The following is a 17785-nucleotide window of genomic DNA, read 5'->3' on the forward strand; positions in this document are numbered from 1 at the left end:
TAAAATAAGCAAGCTAGACCAGAGAACTGATACCACTTAAAAATGTGACCTGAGTCAACATATGCAAGTAGAAATCACACATGCAAGGATAATCAGCTCCAGGTAATGTCATAAAACTCTGGTCCTCACTGTTAACAGAACGTTAATCACTCTTTGAATGGCATCTCATATCTGACAACTGTGAAAGTGTGATAAGTGTGTGAAAAACATCTGTTTTCAGAGTAGTGAGAGGAAAGATTACTTAACAATAACAGCAACAACTGGTAGTCAGAGCGCACTCAGTATTGGCTAGGCAATGTTCTAAGTGCTATCTGTAGATTAACCACTTCCTCACCACTTCTAGCTGCTGTTCATATCCCCATTCCACAGATCAAGAAACTAAGGTGTAGAAAGGTTATCTAAGGTCACAGAGTCGGCTAGTAGCATTTTTGGCTCCAGGATCCTGACTCTAATCCACTATGCTATGCTGCACCATTGATTAAAAAATAATTTAAAAGCTTTAAGAAAGATAAATACCTTTCACAAGATTCTTCTCACTTCATAGTCAAGATCACCAAGATACATCTAACACAGGTTAGTAAAAATTACTATATATACTACAATAAATACAAATTATTATAAACACTGTAATAATGTAATAAAACAGATTAGTTTATGACTTCTCTACCAAGAGCAAAATGGATCTTCACCACTGTGAAAGTCCAAACACACTTCTGTATCCCACACCTGGTGGGTGACACCTTACTACCTGAAGAGAAACAAAAGGACTCTCTCCCCAAATCTGGGGGTAGGACTCAACCTGTCCTGGAGGCATCCTGTGACCCTGCTACACCCAAACCAAGGTCCCATGATGGGCGCTCATTACCCTGGAGATCAGTTTCATTTGGTTTACAACAACCAAATCAGACAGATAAGATGCAAACTTAGCATCTACAGAATATAAGGCCCTGTGTCACGTGCAGAGAAGAAAAAAAGAAACCCAGGCAACAGTGAAGAACTGAAAAACTGTTAAATATAAGTAATCCAAAGGTCCAAATAGAAGAGCGTGAAACATAAAATTGAAAGCACATAAAGGAAAGGGATAAATCCTGAGGTCTCTAAGGAAAAAAGCCAAGTGGGCATTAGCAGCTCATGAAAACCTCACAGCTTAGTGGTGGGAATAGAAAATGATACAGCTACTCTGGAGATCAATTTGTTTGTTTTTCTTTTAAAGTTTAAATATATATCTATCATCTGACCCAGCAATCCTGGTTTTTAGGTATTGATCCAAGAGAAAAATGAAAACTTATGATCCCATAAAAACCTATACATGAATATTATGGGAATTTTATTCATAATTACCCAAAACTGGACATGACCCAAGTGTTCTTTAATTGGTGAATGGATAAGCAATCTCTCTTCCGACACAATGGAATATGACTCAGCGGTGAAGAAACAAATCATTGAACACACAACAACATGGTCATGTTTCAAGTGCCTTAAGCTGAGTGAGAGGAGCCAGACTCCAGAAGCTATAGACTGTATGATTCCATTTATATGACATTTGAAAAAAGCAGAACTTATAAGGACAGAAAGCAGACCATGGGTTGCCAGGGGTGAGAACTGAGTGGAGAGACTGATTAAAGGGGGGCATGAGAAATGTTTTACGGTGATAGAAATTTATATTTTCATTGTGGTGGTTACACAACTGTACGCATTTATCAAGACACATCACTTTTAGAAGAGTGAATTTTAGTGCATGTAAATTATACATCAGTAAATCTTACTTTTTTTAAAGCAGCACTTCGCAATTATGCAAACAAAATTATCTCATGGAATGGGACTATTCTTATTTTCTACAAAGTTCTACAAACCATTTATCGAACTTCCTCTATTAACTCCCACTCCCAATTCCTTCTCATACAATATTTATAAGAAGATTATTGGTTGCTCATTTGTAGGAGAAAAAGCTCCTTTAGGCACATAAAATATCTCAAAGTAACCTCTGAGTCTTTATATAATTATGGGAACTCTCCTATATTAAAAAATAGACTTGGGTAAGTGTCTCTTTCTCCTCATGCTAAATATGTGCCTGCTGATCACTGAGGAAAGTAGGCAGGTGTCCCACACCTGACGGGTGACAACTTACTCCTCCAATGGCTCTGTCCATCTACACAGATGCTCACTACAAAACACTAAATCACCAAGAAGTTCAGATACTACATCCCCTACAAGTTGAACTACATGGAAAGCAAACCAAAGTTTCTGCTAAAATCCTCAGGCAAAAAGTAAATCTAAGATAAATCTTGACTTTCATTGCAAACCTTTAGTAAGATAGAAAAATCACTCACCATCAGTGCCCTATGAACAACGTAGCTGCACTATGATCTGATCTACAAATGCAGACTAAAAACAATATACAGAATCATGTAATTCTGGTTCTGTAACAATTATAGAATCATGTAATTCTGGTTCTTTCCTTGATTCAATACCCTGCAGATACATCCTGATTGCCCATGCATGCTAGACACAAGAGATACAATGACAAACCAGCACCCCTGTCATTATGGAGCTCACGTTCTCTCAGGAGTGATGGACAAATTATAAGTACATGAATGGTTAAATAGACAAACTGATCAACTGATAATAGGTTGTAGGTTTATAAAAGCTTGGGGGGGGAAACAGGGTAAGAGAACAAGGAGTATTTATTTAAAAAAATTTTTATGGGGATCCCTGGGTGGCGCAGCGGTTTGGCGCCTGCCTTTGGCCCAGGGCGCGATCCTGGAGACCCGGGATCGAATCCCACATCGGGCTCCTGGTGCATGGAGCCTGCTTCTCCCTCTGCCTGTGTCTCTGCCTCTCTCTCTCTCTCTCTGTGACTATCATAAATAAAAAAATTAAAAAAAAATAAAAAAAATAAAAAAATTTTTATGGAGCTTTTATTTTAGATAAAGAGGGCAGATATCTCTACTGAGATCTAGAAGAGCTGGGGGAAGCAAGCTGGTGAGTATGTGAATGAAGAATGGTCAGGTAGGAAAAAGGACAACAGTGCAAGTCCTCAAGTTGTGAGACAGGAATGTGACTGGGAGTCCAAGGGATAAGCAAGGTGGCCAGTGTGACTGGAGTGGAGTGAGGGAGAGGAGAGGGGTGCTGGGGAGTTGGCAGTAAATGCTGGTCAGAGACAGCTGGCACAGATCAGACAGGCCCTGTGTCAAAGGATGACTCCAGGTTATTTGGAGTTACCAGAAGCCACTGTTAGGTGTGGGCAAGGGAGTGACGTGATCTTGATTTAGTTTTAAAGATTAATTGTAGTTACACTAAGGAAAATAGGCTCTAGGGGCAGGCAGATGGGGACGTGGACCAAAAGAAGCAGAGAACCTGACAGGGGGCCACCCCAGCCACCCAGGCAGAGTCAGCGCTGGATGGGGTGATGACGGCAGAGGAGATGAGAAGGGGCTGGCTGGGCAACCGAGTGCATGATGGTATCACTGACCAAGACACCAGGTGCTGAGACAGTGCAGATTCATTCTGTATTCAGTAGCAGCCAAGTGAGTCTTCAGAAAATGGGTATTATATTCCTACCCAGGAGTGAAAAAGACAAATTCAGACAAAGAAAAGGTGAATTTGACCCAAATAACATTACTCCTTATGACTTTAAAAGCTTTACAGTGGTAAGAAATGACTCAGGACCCATTTAGATACATTAATTTTATCTTGCAATAGCATCCCCACTGACTAGGTTATTTACTATGTAGAGTTAAGAAATGGATTTCTATAAGAAACTATGTATTCCACTAGTGAACTTGCCAGGAAACAAAGATTTCCAGTGAAGCTAATAAAAACTTCAAAGCTTTATCAAATATATCCTCAATGCTTTGAAGAGCCCTTGTATCTAATCCTTACTAAAGGAAACGAACGTCAGAGAGATTGAAGAATATGGTTATTCTTTACTATACTCACATTATAAAAGAGCTCTGTCCGATGGGAAACAGAAGTCAAATTATAAGATTCTAATTAGTTTACATGTTAAGGCCTTTTATATGAACATTGTTTGCTTGACTTAAACCACATCAAAGCATTTATCTGCTTCACCGATTATGCTCTTCAGCTGCCCTAAGATTTTTTTTTTAAGATTTTTTTATTTATTTGAGAGATTGAGAGAGACAGCAAGAGCAGGGGGGAGAAACAGACTCCCAATGAGCAGGGAGCTTGACTCTGGGCTTGGGGCTTGATCCCAGGACCCTAAGATCATGACGTGAAACGAAGGCAGATGCTTAAGTGACTGAGCCACTCAGGCGCCCCTGCCCTGAGATTTCTTTTTTTTTTTAAGTATTTTTTTCTCAATTTAATTTATTTACTTGCGAGAGAGAGAGAGCGAGCGCATGAGTGGGGCAGGGAGTGGTAGAGGCAGAGGGAAAGGGAGAAGCAGACTCCCTGCTGAAAAGCGAGCCTGACTCAGGGCTTAATTCCAGGACCCTGGGATCATGACCTGTGCTGAAGACAGATGCTTAACTGACTGAACCACCCAGGCACCCCCACCCTAAGATTTCTATGTTGAGGAAGCTCTTTCTGAGTTTGCCAAAGCTGGATCTAACTTAGGAAGAGCCCAGGAACAGAAATGCACAATGGGATCAAGGTTGGTGCCTGCAAGTTAGAAGGAGGTACAGTAGCAGGAAGGCCAGCAAAGCGAAGCTCCCACATTATGGAACTCTGTGCACATCCCAGATCACATCTGTTTCATCCACGACAAGATTGGCGCCCGGGACCCGAAACACAAGGAAAAGTTTAAGTTGTTTTGATTGGCCTAACTGCAGCCTGCTAACACGCACAATGTCTTCCAGGAAGATATCACTCCCATATTTTCCATCTTTTCCTCCCTCTTTCCCCTAATTCAAGAACCTGATGGGAAACCAGATCAAAACACAATTGGGGACGCTGAGCAGAGGGACCTACCGAGACAAGAGGCACAAACATCACTTTCAATCTGTTACTGTTGGTGAGAAAATGTTTCAAACCAGTTGGAACCATCCAAATTTGAAAACATCTTATAAACTCAGTTTGCCTTTGGTCTTTTAAACATTTTTCTCAAAAGAAATGGGTTCCCAGGGATCCCTGGGTGGCGCAGCGGTTTGGCGCCTGCCTTTGGCCCAGGGCGCGATCCTGGAGACCCGGGATCGAATCCCACGTCGGGCTCCCGGTGCATGGAGCCTGCTTCTCCCTCTGCCTGTGTCTCTGCCTCTCTCTCTTTCTCTCTCTGTGACTATCATAAATAAATAAAAATTAAAAGAAATTAAAAAAAAAAAAGAAATGGGTTCCCAAAAGTAACCATGCCCTGTTCAGTGCTATCACTAGCCAAGAGAAAAATGTCCTTTTATGAGGGCCAGGACACACCAGGCCAGGACAGGAGACTTCATGGCTTCCTAGTGTTTCCTCTTGGTAACATTTTGGAAGTCTTGCCATGTTTTCCAGGTGTCTTCCTACATCCCTCTATCTCTTCGATATATCCTTGGAAAGATCTTTCTATAACAATTCACTGTTTTGCTCTAAAAGATTTTTTTTACCCAAATCTCTGAATTCAGTGACTTTTCCCACAGTATCAACTTTTAAAGACAGATTTTTTTTTTTTTGCTGACTTCTTGCTTTAAGATGTCAAGATGTATTCTGCTATTCTAATCTCACTTAGGACTTCCTTCCACATAGCCCCTCACTGTTACAATAACCAGATGTTTCTGCCTCTTTCCAGAAGACAGCAGCAAAGAACCTTTAGGCCCTAGGCTCCACCCCAAACCCCAGGTCATCTGTTCAGATATTTACCTAATTTCTTCCCAATTGTTCCAGACAAATCTTCTCTATCTCTGTTTTTTAAAATCTCAGAGTTAAAACACACACATACCCACGCAATGTCAAATCCTCTGCCAAGAATGAATTAGTGTGGTTTTCTCTTTGGACTCATCTGTAATGACCTAAAGATGTATTATATCTGGATTCTCAGAGGTCTGCTAAGTATTAACCACAATGATGTGAAATGTTAGAAAATTGGGTCAGTCTGTACCTCCATTATTAATACAGTCTGCTATCACTTCTTGGTGAGAGTCCATTAACACGTTCTGAAACTGTCACTGACCCACTTGAGAAACTAATGAAACTTAGAAGTGCCCTCTCCAGAAATATTCCAAAACAAAATGGTGGCTATAATTGCCATTCTGAAACAGGAGTCAGCAAACTGCAGCCCATGGACTAGTTCGGGGCCACTGCCTATTTTTCTCAATAAAGTTGAGAATGCAGCCATGCTCATTCATTTCCCTGTTAATCATTAGCTGTTCTCCATGCTACAATGCAAAGTTGAAGAGTTATGACAGGAGTCCACAGAGTCCATAGAGCCTGAAATGTTTACTGCTCATCCTTTACAAAAAGTTTGTCCACCTCAGATTTAAAACCAATGACTTTTAAGACAATGCATGTAAATCCTACCCTGTGTGGTGCTGCAAAGTTACTTATCTAGAATATAATTTTCTTCAGGTTCAAATCAAATGACGGAGTTACATGCAAAAGTGCCTGGTACAGTGCCTGAGATTCAGTAGGCAATTAATATGTCCCCTTCTACTGGCCAACCTCCTCCTGGTCCTTCAGTTCCTGGTTCAAATGTCTCCTCCTCTCTGTGGTATTCTCAATGTAGAGTTACAAGTTCCCTCCCTGGGATGCCTGGATGGCTCAGTGGTTGAGCGTCTGCCTTTGGCTCAGGTCATGATCCCAGGTACTGGGATTGAGTCCCGCATCAGGCTCCTCCCTCTGTCTATGTCTCTGCTTCTCTCTGTCTCTCATGAATAAATAAAATCTTTTTTGAAAAAAGTTCCCTCCCCTTAGCACCACAAATTATTTTAACATTCAGTATCCCACATACTCATTATGCATTTGCCTTTCTTCCCATCTAGAATGTGAATTCCTTTGGAGTAAGTGCCATATCTTATTTACCTTTGTTTCTCCAGGCCCTGGCACAGCAAAATCCTAGCAAAGATTTTTTTCAAAGAATAAGTAAAGAGGGACGCCTGGTTGGCTCAGTGGTTGAGCATCTGCCTTTGGCTCAGGGCGTGATCCCGGAGTTCCAGGATCAAGTCCCACGTCAGACTTCCTGCAAGGAGCCTGCTACTCCTTCTGCCTGTGTCTCTGTCTCTCCAATGAATAAATAAATAAAATCTTTAAATATATAGATATATATATATACATATATATATGTATATATATATAAAGAATAAGTAAAGAAAAATAAGTAAAGAAATAGCAAATCAACACTAGAAATATTCTTAATTCTAAAACATGCCATGTGAAGATCATTAATAATATTATTAGTAAATAAAATCAAACTCTCCAAAATGAGTTTTGGAAAAAAATGAGCACTCTTTTTTTTCATTACCAAATTAAGGTCACAACATGGTACATATTACAGCAGTTTTACCCAAAGGCAAGTGACGAGTTAATACTCCAATCATGTGTAGGTTCAAAGAAGAAAGAAATAATGACTTTTGCTTAAATACAACTCAAGCCTCTCATCTTTAAATGGCAATTTAAATGGTATGATTTTCCTTATCTATAACAAGAGCCTGAATTTAGATTTCTAATATTAATGATACGCTTTAGAATAAAATAGTTATATTGGTTTTGCAGGGATTTTGTTAAAAAAACATCCATTCATTTGAATATTAATGAGTCAGTCACTGAACTAGGCAGTGAGGATATAACAGGAAAGAAATAAAGTGTTTGCCCTCACTCTAGTAAAACAAATTAGCTGAGAGAGACCTTAGAATTAATTTTGACAAGAGTCTTCTTTTCATTATTTCTATTCCATTACTTTTCCATTATGTTGTATTACAGAATAGAGACAGGTTTCCATATTGGATGGTTTGCTGTTGCTACTACAACAAATTACTACATATTTGGTGACTTGAAACAATACAAATGTATTATTTTATAGTTCTAGAGGTTAGAAGCCTAACGTGGGTGTCACTCAACTAAAACTCAAGGTGTTGGCAAAGCTGCATCCCCCTGGGAGCTCTGGGGAAGAATCCATTTCTTGGCTTGCCTCATTCCTTGGCTTGTGGTCCCTTCCTCCATCTTTAAAGCAGCAAAGACAATGCAGACTTTATCACATGACATCACTCTGACCCTGATTCTCCTGCCTTCTTCCTTCACTTTAGAGGACCCTATGATTACATCAGATCCACCCAGATCACCCAAAGTAATCTTCCCATCTCAGGATCAGTTGACCAGCAACCTAATTCCTATGTGCCATGTCTCCTACCATATTCACAGCTTCCAGGAATTAGGACATGAACCATGATTCTTTGAGGGAGCCCTAAGATTCTTCCTACCACAACCTGTAGCTCTGTACCTATCAGGTAAATGAGCCCTGGTCACTTGTATAACTCAGTGAGAAACTTGAAATACCATCACTCCTGGATACCAGTCTTCCCACCTGCTAGAATGTTACTCCTCCCCAGCACCACCATCTATTCCTCCATGGGTGCCACTGTGGGAAGCTGCCATTCTACTCATCAAACTATGTTCTATCCACCCTCTCAATCGTTTTAATAATAAAACTAATAATTTTTCTCCTGTCTGCCCCACCCTCCCCCAGTGAAGGGAGAGCCGTGCCTGGTCTTCCATCCTGGTGAGGGATAGAACCCCCCTTTGCCCATGTGTTACATAAAAATTTGTTAATTATAGTAAAAATGTATTCATCTACATTTTGTTGCTGTATTATTTCTGTTAGCTCAAAATACATCCATTCATTCACTATTTTTAAAGTTCAAAGAATGGAGGAATGTGTGCATGTGCGTGTATGACATAAACCCCTTGAGAGCAAAGATCGCCTAACTTGCTAAATACAAATACTTAGCAGATAGTAGTCAGTTAAGCAAAGACTAAGTAGTCTTTGACCATGACATTAAAAAACACGTTTCTGGGACTATACACAGAGTCCTCTAGAAATTTCCTGTCATCGAAGGTAAGTGGAAAGAACTGGGTGGTGTGGCTGGCTCAAGTGGGGCAAGGGAGGTCATTCTGGGCCTTGAGGTGTCACCTTAGTGGGGGCAAAGCAGCTGGCTCTTCAGACACCCAGCTGCCTTCTGGCATGGGGGAGTCAGAGCCAGCTCTTCTGTTTTTGACAACAGCATTTGGCCACACATAGAGCTCCATTTCAGCTGGCATCCACCTAGGATAGAATGCCCATTTGGCTATAGGGAGCAGATTTTCCAACTCTGTTTTCCTATCAGCACACGGTTGTGACCCTTGGGTACTGGAAGCATCAACTGAGAATCAGATCTAGTCATTCCTACAAGGAGTTCATCCCAGGTCATCAGAACCCGTTTGTCCACTAGGCTAGAGATCACTTACCTTAAGAATATTTCAAAACAAAGGTTTATTAAACACCTGATCAACTGGGTGTTTAATGACTGCTATTTAACTGAGATCGTTTTCACAATTTTAAAGTTAAAAAATGTAAACTCAAGAGGCTGAATTGTACTGACCCTCTCTTTATTTGAGTGTCTCAGATACCCAGTGTCCTTTTTTTTTAAGTCATGCTTCTTTTTTTTTAATTTTATATATTTATCATGAGAGACACAGAGAGAGACAGAGAGAGACAGAGAGAGGCAGAGACACAGGCAGAGGGAGAAGTAGGCTCCATGCAGGGAGCCCGACGTGGGACTCGATCCCAGGACTCCAGGATCACGCCCTTGGCTGAAGGCGGCACTAAACCACTGAGCCACCAGGGCTGCCTGACACCCAGTGTCCTAATATACAAGTTCTCCCTCTTCCTTTCTCACCCTCAGCTCAGCTGTTACCCTTAGGACACAGATGTCAAAAAGTATGTTCACTCTCTACCCCTAGAGCATGCTTCTAGGCATGAGAAGCGAAAACTGCTAGAAGATTTCCATTTCTTTTGTTCCTTTTCTCTGCCAGGCACTGCAAAATCCCCAAACCAAAGAAAAGAAATTCTATCAGGGGATCCAGAGCTTGCCCAGCCCCATATGCTGTTAGTGTCACTATATGCAACACCTGGGACATAGTTTCACAGGCTATTTATGGTCAGTTGCCCAGATTCCATGGGAAAAGAACTGCCCTTCCAGTCTGATAGCTGTTACCTATGCTCTCAGGGAGTCTGCCAGAAGTGATCCATGCTTGCTGCCCCCACTCACCTTCATTTCTTAACTCTATCTTCAATCCACAGAACCCCAAAATGCACAAGCAAGAAGATACTCCAAAGATCATCCTGCCTAGACCCCTCCAGTCTGTGGGTGAAGACATGCTTATGAGAACATCAGAAAGTCATTAGTCTTCATACTGGGACAGATCCTTATCATGAAGCTGGAGTCGGCCCTGGATGAAAGACCAGGTCTAGAATCTCCCAGGAGCCCTGCATTTGTGAACAACAGTTATGTGGCAGAGGTGAACTAGAGGAATTAGTCCAGCACAGTGCAGCACGTTGACCTGGAGTACAAAGAACAAGGCTTGTCCGAACAGAAATAATTAAATGTAGCAGAGGCCTCAGAAGCTTGGAGAATGTTGAACACCTCCTTTGCTCCTCCAATGACTCTCCTCCATTTTAGGATGAAGGGACCAGGAGCTGACTGAAGCTGAATGTATGGCCATTTCCTGGCTGAGGTTTTCTTGTAGCAATCTACGTATAAAATAAAAAACTCTAGGTTTATAGCTGTTTGTAGGAAATGGAGGGATGATCTTGCTCTGCTGACTTTCACTGACTTCTCAAATGTAGTGGTGAATACATGACCTTGTAAGAATAGAAGCAGCTGATCACTGAAACCATGCTTTAAGAAAGAGTGGTGACCTCAATCTACATGCTCTCATCCTCTCTGCATTCCTAAAAGAGATGGGATTTTTTATATTACATATTTTATTTGAAAATCAATAAGCTAAAATAAGTAGCATTGAGGATAGGTGGGAAGGTCTAAGGACGTGTGATCAGAAAGCCAGACATTTTCTACACAACGATGTGTTAGGTGCAATGCTACAGGCCAGGAGTCCTGACCCACCTTTATAGAAACCTGTTACCTGAGGACATCAGCTTGTAAAACACAGTCTGGCAGGCTCTAATACAAGTTTTCTCCATTGGGGCCCAAAGGCCATCTTCTACCTCCAGCAAGTGCACCTGACCCAGGCTGGGTTCTCGGAAGAGGCACCTCAATGACCCCTTTAGTGATCAGTCAGGTTTATCCCATTGAGAAGGAAGGGGACATGTATCCAAGGTAGTAGGAAGGTTGAAACTGAGCCTATAATTTCCAGAAGGTTGATAGTAATTATGCATTACTAGAGCATGGTACAAGAAGGCAGGGGATGAAGGGCTATATCCAAAGGCCCTCTCTGCCAGGCTGAGACTCTAGATATTGGCCCTGAGGCTATAGGCAAAGACTTCAGCTGTAACAACTACCCCATGCATTTCAGAAGGGTGATAGAGTTCAATGCAAGATCAAAAATGGCAAGGCAAGGGGGAGGGAGGGAGGAGGTGGTTACAGATGAGGCTCCTGACTGGGCCAGCATGCCAAGGAATTACCTGCTGGGCTCACTCCACCTGAGCTGCCACAGGGCAGGAGGCGAGGGCTGAGAGATGCACAGAGAACCGCAGGGCTGAAAGGAGGTGAACTCTGGGGAAGGTGGAGCATGTAGGGAATAGAGTTTTGACTAGTAAAACCAGAAAGGAGATGGCATGGGGAGAACGGAATTGGTGGAGTCCAAAAGCATAGATGCAAGAGGACAGGCTGCAGAGTGAGATTTCAGGCGCATGCAGGAAGGCAGGGAAGACAGGCTGGAAGCAAGTAAGTGTGTGACACAGAGTGACAGCTTCCTTAAACACTTAGTGATGAGGAGATGGGCTCTAGCTACCTCACCATGCAAAGACTGACATGCAAAAGCAGGGCAATTTCTAAAGTCAGAATGGCGTGCATGTGTGTGTGCACGTACATGTGTGTGTGAGAGAGAGAAACAGATGCACAGAAAGAGACAGAGAGAAACAGAGAGAAAGGGAAAAGAAGAAGACACAGACTGTAACTCTATGGTTTCATTAAGTGAACATCTCATGACTGTCTCAAAATCATTCATCAGCTGACCGAAAGGTAACTACTATTGTGCTTTAAGGTTAAAAACCTTGGAAAGACTATCCACTGGAAGAAAGACAGTCTCTTCAATAAATGGTGCTGGGAAAATTGGACATCCACATGCAGAAGAATGAAACTAGACCACTCTCTTGCACCATACACAAAGATAAACTCAAAATGGATGAAAGATCTAAATGTGAGACAAGATTCCATCAAAATCCTAGAGGAGAACACAGGCAACATCCTTTTTGAACTTGGCCACAGTAACTTCTTGCAAGATACATCCACGAAGGCAAAAGAAACAAAAGCAAAAATGAACTATTGGGACTTCATCAAGATAAGAAGCTTTTGCACAGCAAAGGATACAGTCAACAAAACTCAAAGACAACCTACAGAATGGGAGAAGATATTTGCAAATGACATGTCAGATAAAGGGCTAGTTTCCCAGATCTATAAAGAACTTATTAAACTCAACAGCAAAGAAACAAACAATCCAATCATGAAATGGGCAAAAAACATGAACAGAAATCTCACAGAGGAAGACACAGACATGGCCAACACACACATGAGAAAATGCTCTGCGTCACTTGCCATCAGGGAAATACAAATCAAAACCACAATGAGATACCACCTCACACCAGTGAGAATGGGGAAGATTAACAAGGCAGGAAACCACAAATGTTGGAGAGGATGCGGAGAAAGGGGAACCCTCTTGCACTGTTGGTGGGAATATGAACTGGTGCAGCCACTCTGGAAAACTGTGTGGAGGTTCCTCAAAGAGTTAAAAATAGACCTGCCCTACGACCCAGCAACTGCACTGCTGGGGATTTACCCCAAAGGTACAGGTGCAATGAAACGCCGGGACACCTGCACCCCGATGTTTCTAGCAGCAATGTCCACAATAGCCAAACTGTGGAAGGAGCCTCGGTGTCCATCGAAAGATGAATGGATAAAGAAGATGTGGTTTATGTATACAATGGAATATTACTCAGCCTTTAGAATCGACAAATACCCACCATTTGCTTCAATGTGGATGGAACTGGAGGGTATTATGCTGAATGAAATAAGTCAATCGGAGAAGGACAAAAATTATATGGTCTCATTCATTTGGGGAATATAAATAATAGTGAAAGTGAATAGAAGGGAAAGGAGAAGTAATGGGTAGGAAATATCAGAAAGGGAGACAGAACATGAAAGACTCCTAACTCTGGGAAACGAACTAGAGGTGGTGGAAGGGGAGGTGGGCAGGGGGTGGGGGTGACTGGGTAGCGGGCACTGAGATAGGCACTTGACGGGATGAGCACTGGGTGTTATTCTGAATGTTGGCAAATTGAACACCAATAAAAAATAAATTTATTTTTAAAAAATTACAAAAAAAATGTCAGTGAGGGTGACAAAACATGAGAGACACCTAACTCTGGGAAATGAACAAGGGGTAGTGGAAGGGGAAGTGGGCGGGGGGTTGGGGTGACTGGGTGATGGGCACTGAGGGGGGCACTTGGTGGGATAAGCACGGGGTGTTATGCTATATGTTGGCAAATTGAACTCCAATAAAAAAATTTAAAAAAAAAAGGTTAAAATCCTTGTATCTAAAATTTCCTTTCCAGATAATTTCACTCAGCATCAAGGTTCTGGAAGAATCTGCCTAACTCCTTCTTCCCTATGATCCATTACCCTGGGAAGGGAAGCCAAAAACCAAAACTTACCCTCAGGGCACCTACTCAAAGATATTATTAGATGATCAGAATTAGATTTGATTTTTCCATCAGCCAGACTTTGTATCTGCTATAAATCAAATTGTACACATCACAACAAAGCTTCCTCTCTCTGCGCCCCTTTGAGCCCATCTATTTACTTAAACAGAGGCAGGGCTTCTTAGGGCCAGACGTTCTGCCTCCACATAGCTTACCACACACTTCCTCTCAGACTTGACCAGAGGGGAACACTCAGTTGTGACAACCAGCACACGCCCTTCCTGCTGCCCCCCCCAACCCCCACCCCACAGCCCATCAGAGATGTTTCCTGGGAGAGGCGGGTGAGCACAAGTGAAAATCTGCCATGGACACCAATGCTGGTCTTGGCTTTTGCATTTCTTCCATGTCTATTTGTAAGCATCTCGGAAAGAATCTTTGATGCTTTAAGTAGATAGCCTAACCTGTGGTCCTCAATATAGTGACCTTACAACACATGCTCTCCTCAGCCTTCCAAGAGAGAGGACCAAGGGTGGGTTGTGACCACCCACAAACCAGTGGTCAATGAACACAACAACCGTTGTGTCAGCCCACCAAGATATTTACAGATGAAGGGATTAGTCCTATCCCCAAGGAACTTTTGGATTGGTCAAGGAGATGCATTTATTACATCATTAAGTCAATGTTTATTGAATGCCTACTGTGTACCAGACACTGTTCTAGGCTCTTGACAGTAAGTAGCAAATGAAACAAAAAGAAACCCTTTGCCTCATGGAGCTAATGTTCTAGTGCTAAGTGAGGACACAACTTTTCAACACATAATTAATAAAGGAACTAAACCAGTGGCATAAGGAAAGGACAAAATGATACTGAATTTAGAAGGAAAGGAGAGGAAATGCTTCTTGCTGGAATAAGGGAGGCTCAACGAGGAAATAGGAGCCTAAAATCTTTGCTAAAACTCAAATATGCCCTTACAGGCTCAACTATGTACAATCTCCAGGCATGGTCAGGGGATATTCAGATATTTTCAAAAAAGGTTACTACATTATCTCATGCCTGATGACTATTCCACCACTGTCCCCATGGAATGGAGAGGAGACATAGCTCTGGGAGGTAGATACTAGAATTTCAAGAGTGCCAAAGCATGTGGGGTTCAAAAGTCACATTAAGATCCTCCTTACACTCGGGTTTATAATCAGCTCATGGTTATCTTATCTCTCCCAACCTAGTAAAACACATACCGCCCACTTCAGACAGCTTTTTATCACATTTCTGGGTAGCTCCTAGTGATCAGCTGAAATCCCTAATTCACCTGTACTAAGACCTCCCTTGGGAGCTACATGCAGCGTGCTCTTTGCCTTGCCAGGCTCTCTTTCTCCATGGCACTCTGCTCCAAAACCATCCTGAGTAGCTCCTCATCATGGAAGTACCTTCACAAAACCATCCGCTCTCCAGACCTCCCTCTAAGCGCAGGAGGGCTAAGAGTGAGCCATTCAGGAAATATGCTTGAGAATGAGACTTTGAAGAAGGTTATCCCCAAAGCATGATACATACACCAGATATTATAGGTACAATAATCTTGTTGAATATTTCTGCTTAAATTTTCTTTTTAAATGGATGAAAAGAAAAACAAAATAAACACTTCACTTCCTTTGGACCATCAGTGGAGAGATTGTAGGATCAATCTCATTCAGTTTGCATAAGCCTAGAAAACTTTCTATCCAATTCAGCCAGGCTCCCCTTCCAAAACATCCTCATCAGATAGGTGTGCAGTTTCTACAGAAATATCTCCATCAGCGAAGCTCTTCCTCAAGGCATGCAACCTATTCATTAGACAGGTGTTTCAAAAGTTCTCTAGATGTTTCTCTCTCTCTCTCTCTCTCTCTCTCTCTCTCTCTTAAGAGAGCAAGGGGCAGAGGGAGAGAGAGAAGCTTAAACAGGCTCTCACAGAACAGAACCCGTTGAGGGGCTCATCTCACAACCCTGAGATCATGACCTGAGCTGAAAACAAGAGTCAGATGCTTAATCAACTGAGCCACCCAGGTGCCCCTCCAGATGTTTCTTTATATCCTCAGCCCATTGGCCCTAGGACCAATATGGCTAAGAGGGTAGATCAACATGAATTTAACATGCCTTCTTTTCAACTGTAAATCCAATCATTAAGTAGAGTAAGTTTGAGAAGATAGGATAAATAAAATGAGAATTGGCACGCAGGAATTGTGATTGTCCCTAAGAACAAAATATGGTGAGTGGACTTCGGAAAGATAATCTTTAAGGGAGACAGTACATGAGCAAAGAGCCTGAGAGAGAACGAGTCTCATCAAGGTGAGGCCATCACTTCTCATGGGTTTTCAAGGAGCTGGGAACTGGGAAGGGACTAAGGCAGATGATTAGTATGTTTTATCAAATGTATGTGTAATTAAAATGAGTCCCTGTACGTTAGCAATCATTTAAAACAGACATCCTGGAAATTCTGACATTCTCTCTCTAAATGTGGTGATGTCGTGCAGAATGTGGGCATGGGACACATGCAGTCTAGGAAAAGGAGTAAATGCTTAGGTGGGTCACACCTTCATTCTCAGGTATGCCTATCTGGAAAAGCTTATTTAAGAAGATTATGCTATGTTTGGGGACTCCTGGGTGGCTCAGTGGTCTGCCTTTGGCTCAGGTCATGATCCTGGGGTCTTGGGACCGAGTCCTGCATCAGGCTCCCCACAGGAAGCCTGCTTCTCCCTCTGCCTATGTCTCTGCCTCTCTCTGTGTGTATCTCATGAATATATAAATAAAAATAAAATCTTTTTTTAAAAAAGATTATGCTAAGTTTGTTGAGTTGGGTTTTTTTTAAAAATCACTTATCTAACTCAGAACAGAACCAGTTATTTTTTGTGTGTGAGAGAAAAATATCCAAAGCTTTTTGTTTGCTGCTCTTGCAGTTAACCTACACACCAGTATTATAAACACATTCTGAAATCATCAATAATTACCTTTTATTGTGTTACTCAAAACTCAAAAAGAATTTACCATTCCTTCCAGACTCCAATGTACCTAAACTCGGGGGTTGGGGGGGGGTTGTTAAAAATTATAGGATATAATTTCCAAAACTGAGAAATATACACATATGTGCAGTGGAATAAATTGGTCTGAATTTATATTAACCTCTGAAAATATTGGACTACATCCTACTTTACCAGTATCCCTCATTCCCATATGACCTTTCACAGAAGAATTTGAAACTGACACACAATTTCTATAATTCTCTAGTTTTCTTCTGCTTGGTAATTTTAATCATGACTAACATTGTCTTGATTGAATCTACTTTAAGCTGACTTAACCTGAAACATTTGCCCTTAGCTACTGCAAGCAACCTAGGTACCCCCATTACAGCACATAGTTCCCTTTCTTGCCCAATAACCACTTCAGTACTGTTGCAAGTTGTGTCAAACAAGCATTGCAAACAGTTCACCCACATTTGCAGAGGAAGCAACAACATCCATAGACCAAAGTAGATATTACCAGGGCCAGTTATGTTTCCTTTATCTTAATAAGAAGGCAGCAAATCTAATTATAACAGATGAGCAAACTGTCACCCCCCAAGGAGGCACTGAAAATTTCCAAGATCTTGCACTAACATGAAAAGTGCTGTGATTTTTAATACTGTTTATGGATGCTTTATTGCTGCGAGCCCATCTTCTTCTGGAGACTGTCTCCCCTCCCGTGATGATGGACAGCCTTATTCTCTGGACCAGACCAAGTACAACTTCAAGAAGTCAAGAGTCACCAACCTTCCCAGGTGACCCAATATTAGGTGTAGTAGGGTGGTCGCCTCTGCCAAAGCCTGGAATCTGAAGATGCCATTCAGAACCCACTTTTCTGGGATCCCTGGGTGGCGCAGCGGTTTGGCGCCTGCCTTTGGCCCAGGGCGCAATCCTGGAGACCCCGGATCGAATCCCACGTCAGGCTCCCGGTGCATGGAGCCTGCTTCTCCCTCTGCCTATGTCTCTGCCTCTC

General features: G+C 42.0%; 1 protein-coding gene across 19 annotated transcripts in view; it reads right to left on the minus strand.

Moving 5' to 3' along the window:
* The window catches only part of SVIL (supervillin), a 231753-nt gene that overhangs the window by 176214 nt on the left and 37754 nt on the right, over positions 1-17785 (minus strand). The window lies entirely within an intron of this gene.

The sequence above is a fragment of the Nyctereutes procyonoides genome, unplaced genomic scaffold (assembly GCF_905146905.1).
Source record: "Nyctereutes procyonoides isolate TBG_1078 unplaced genomic scaffold, NYPRO_anot_genome, whole genome shotgun sequence".
Lineage (NCBI taxonomy): Eukaryota > Metazoa > Chordata > Mammalia > Carnivora > Canidae > Nyctereutes > Nyctereutes procyonoides.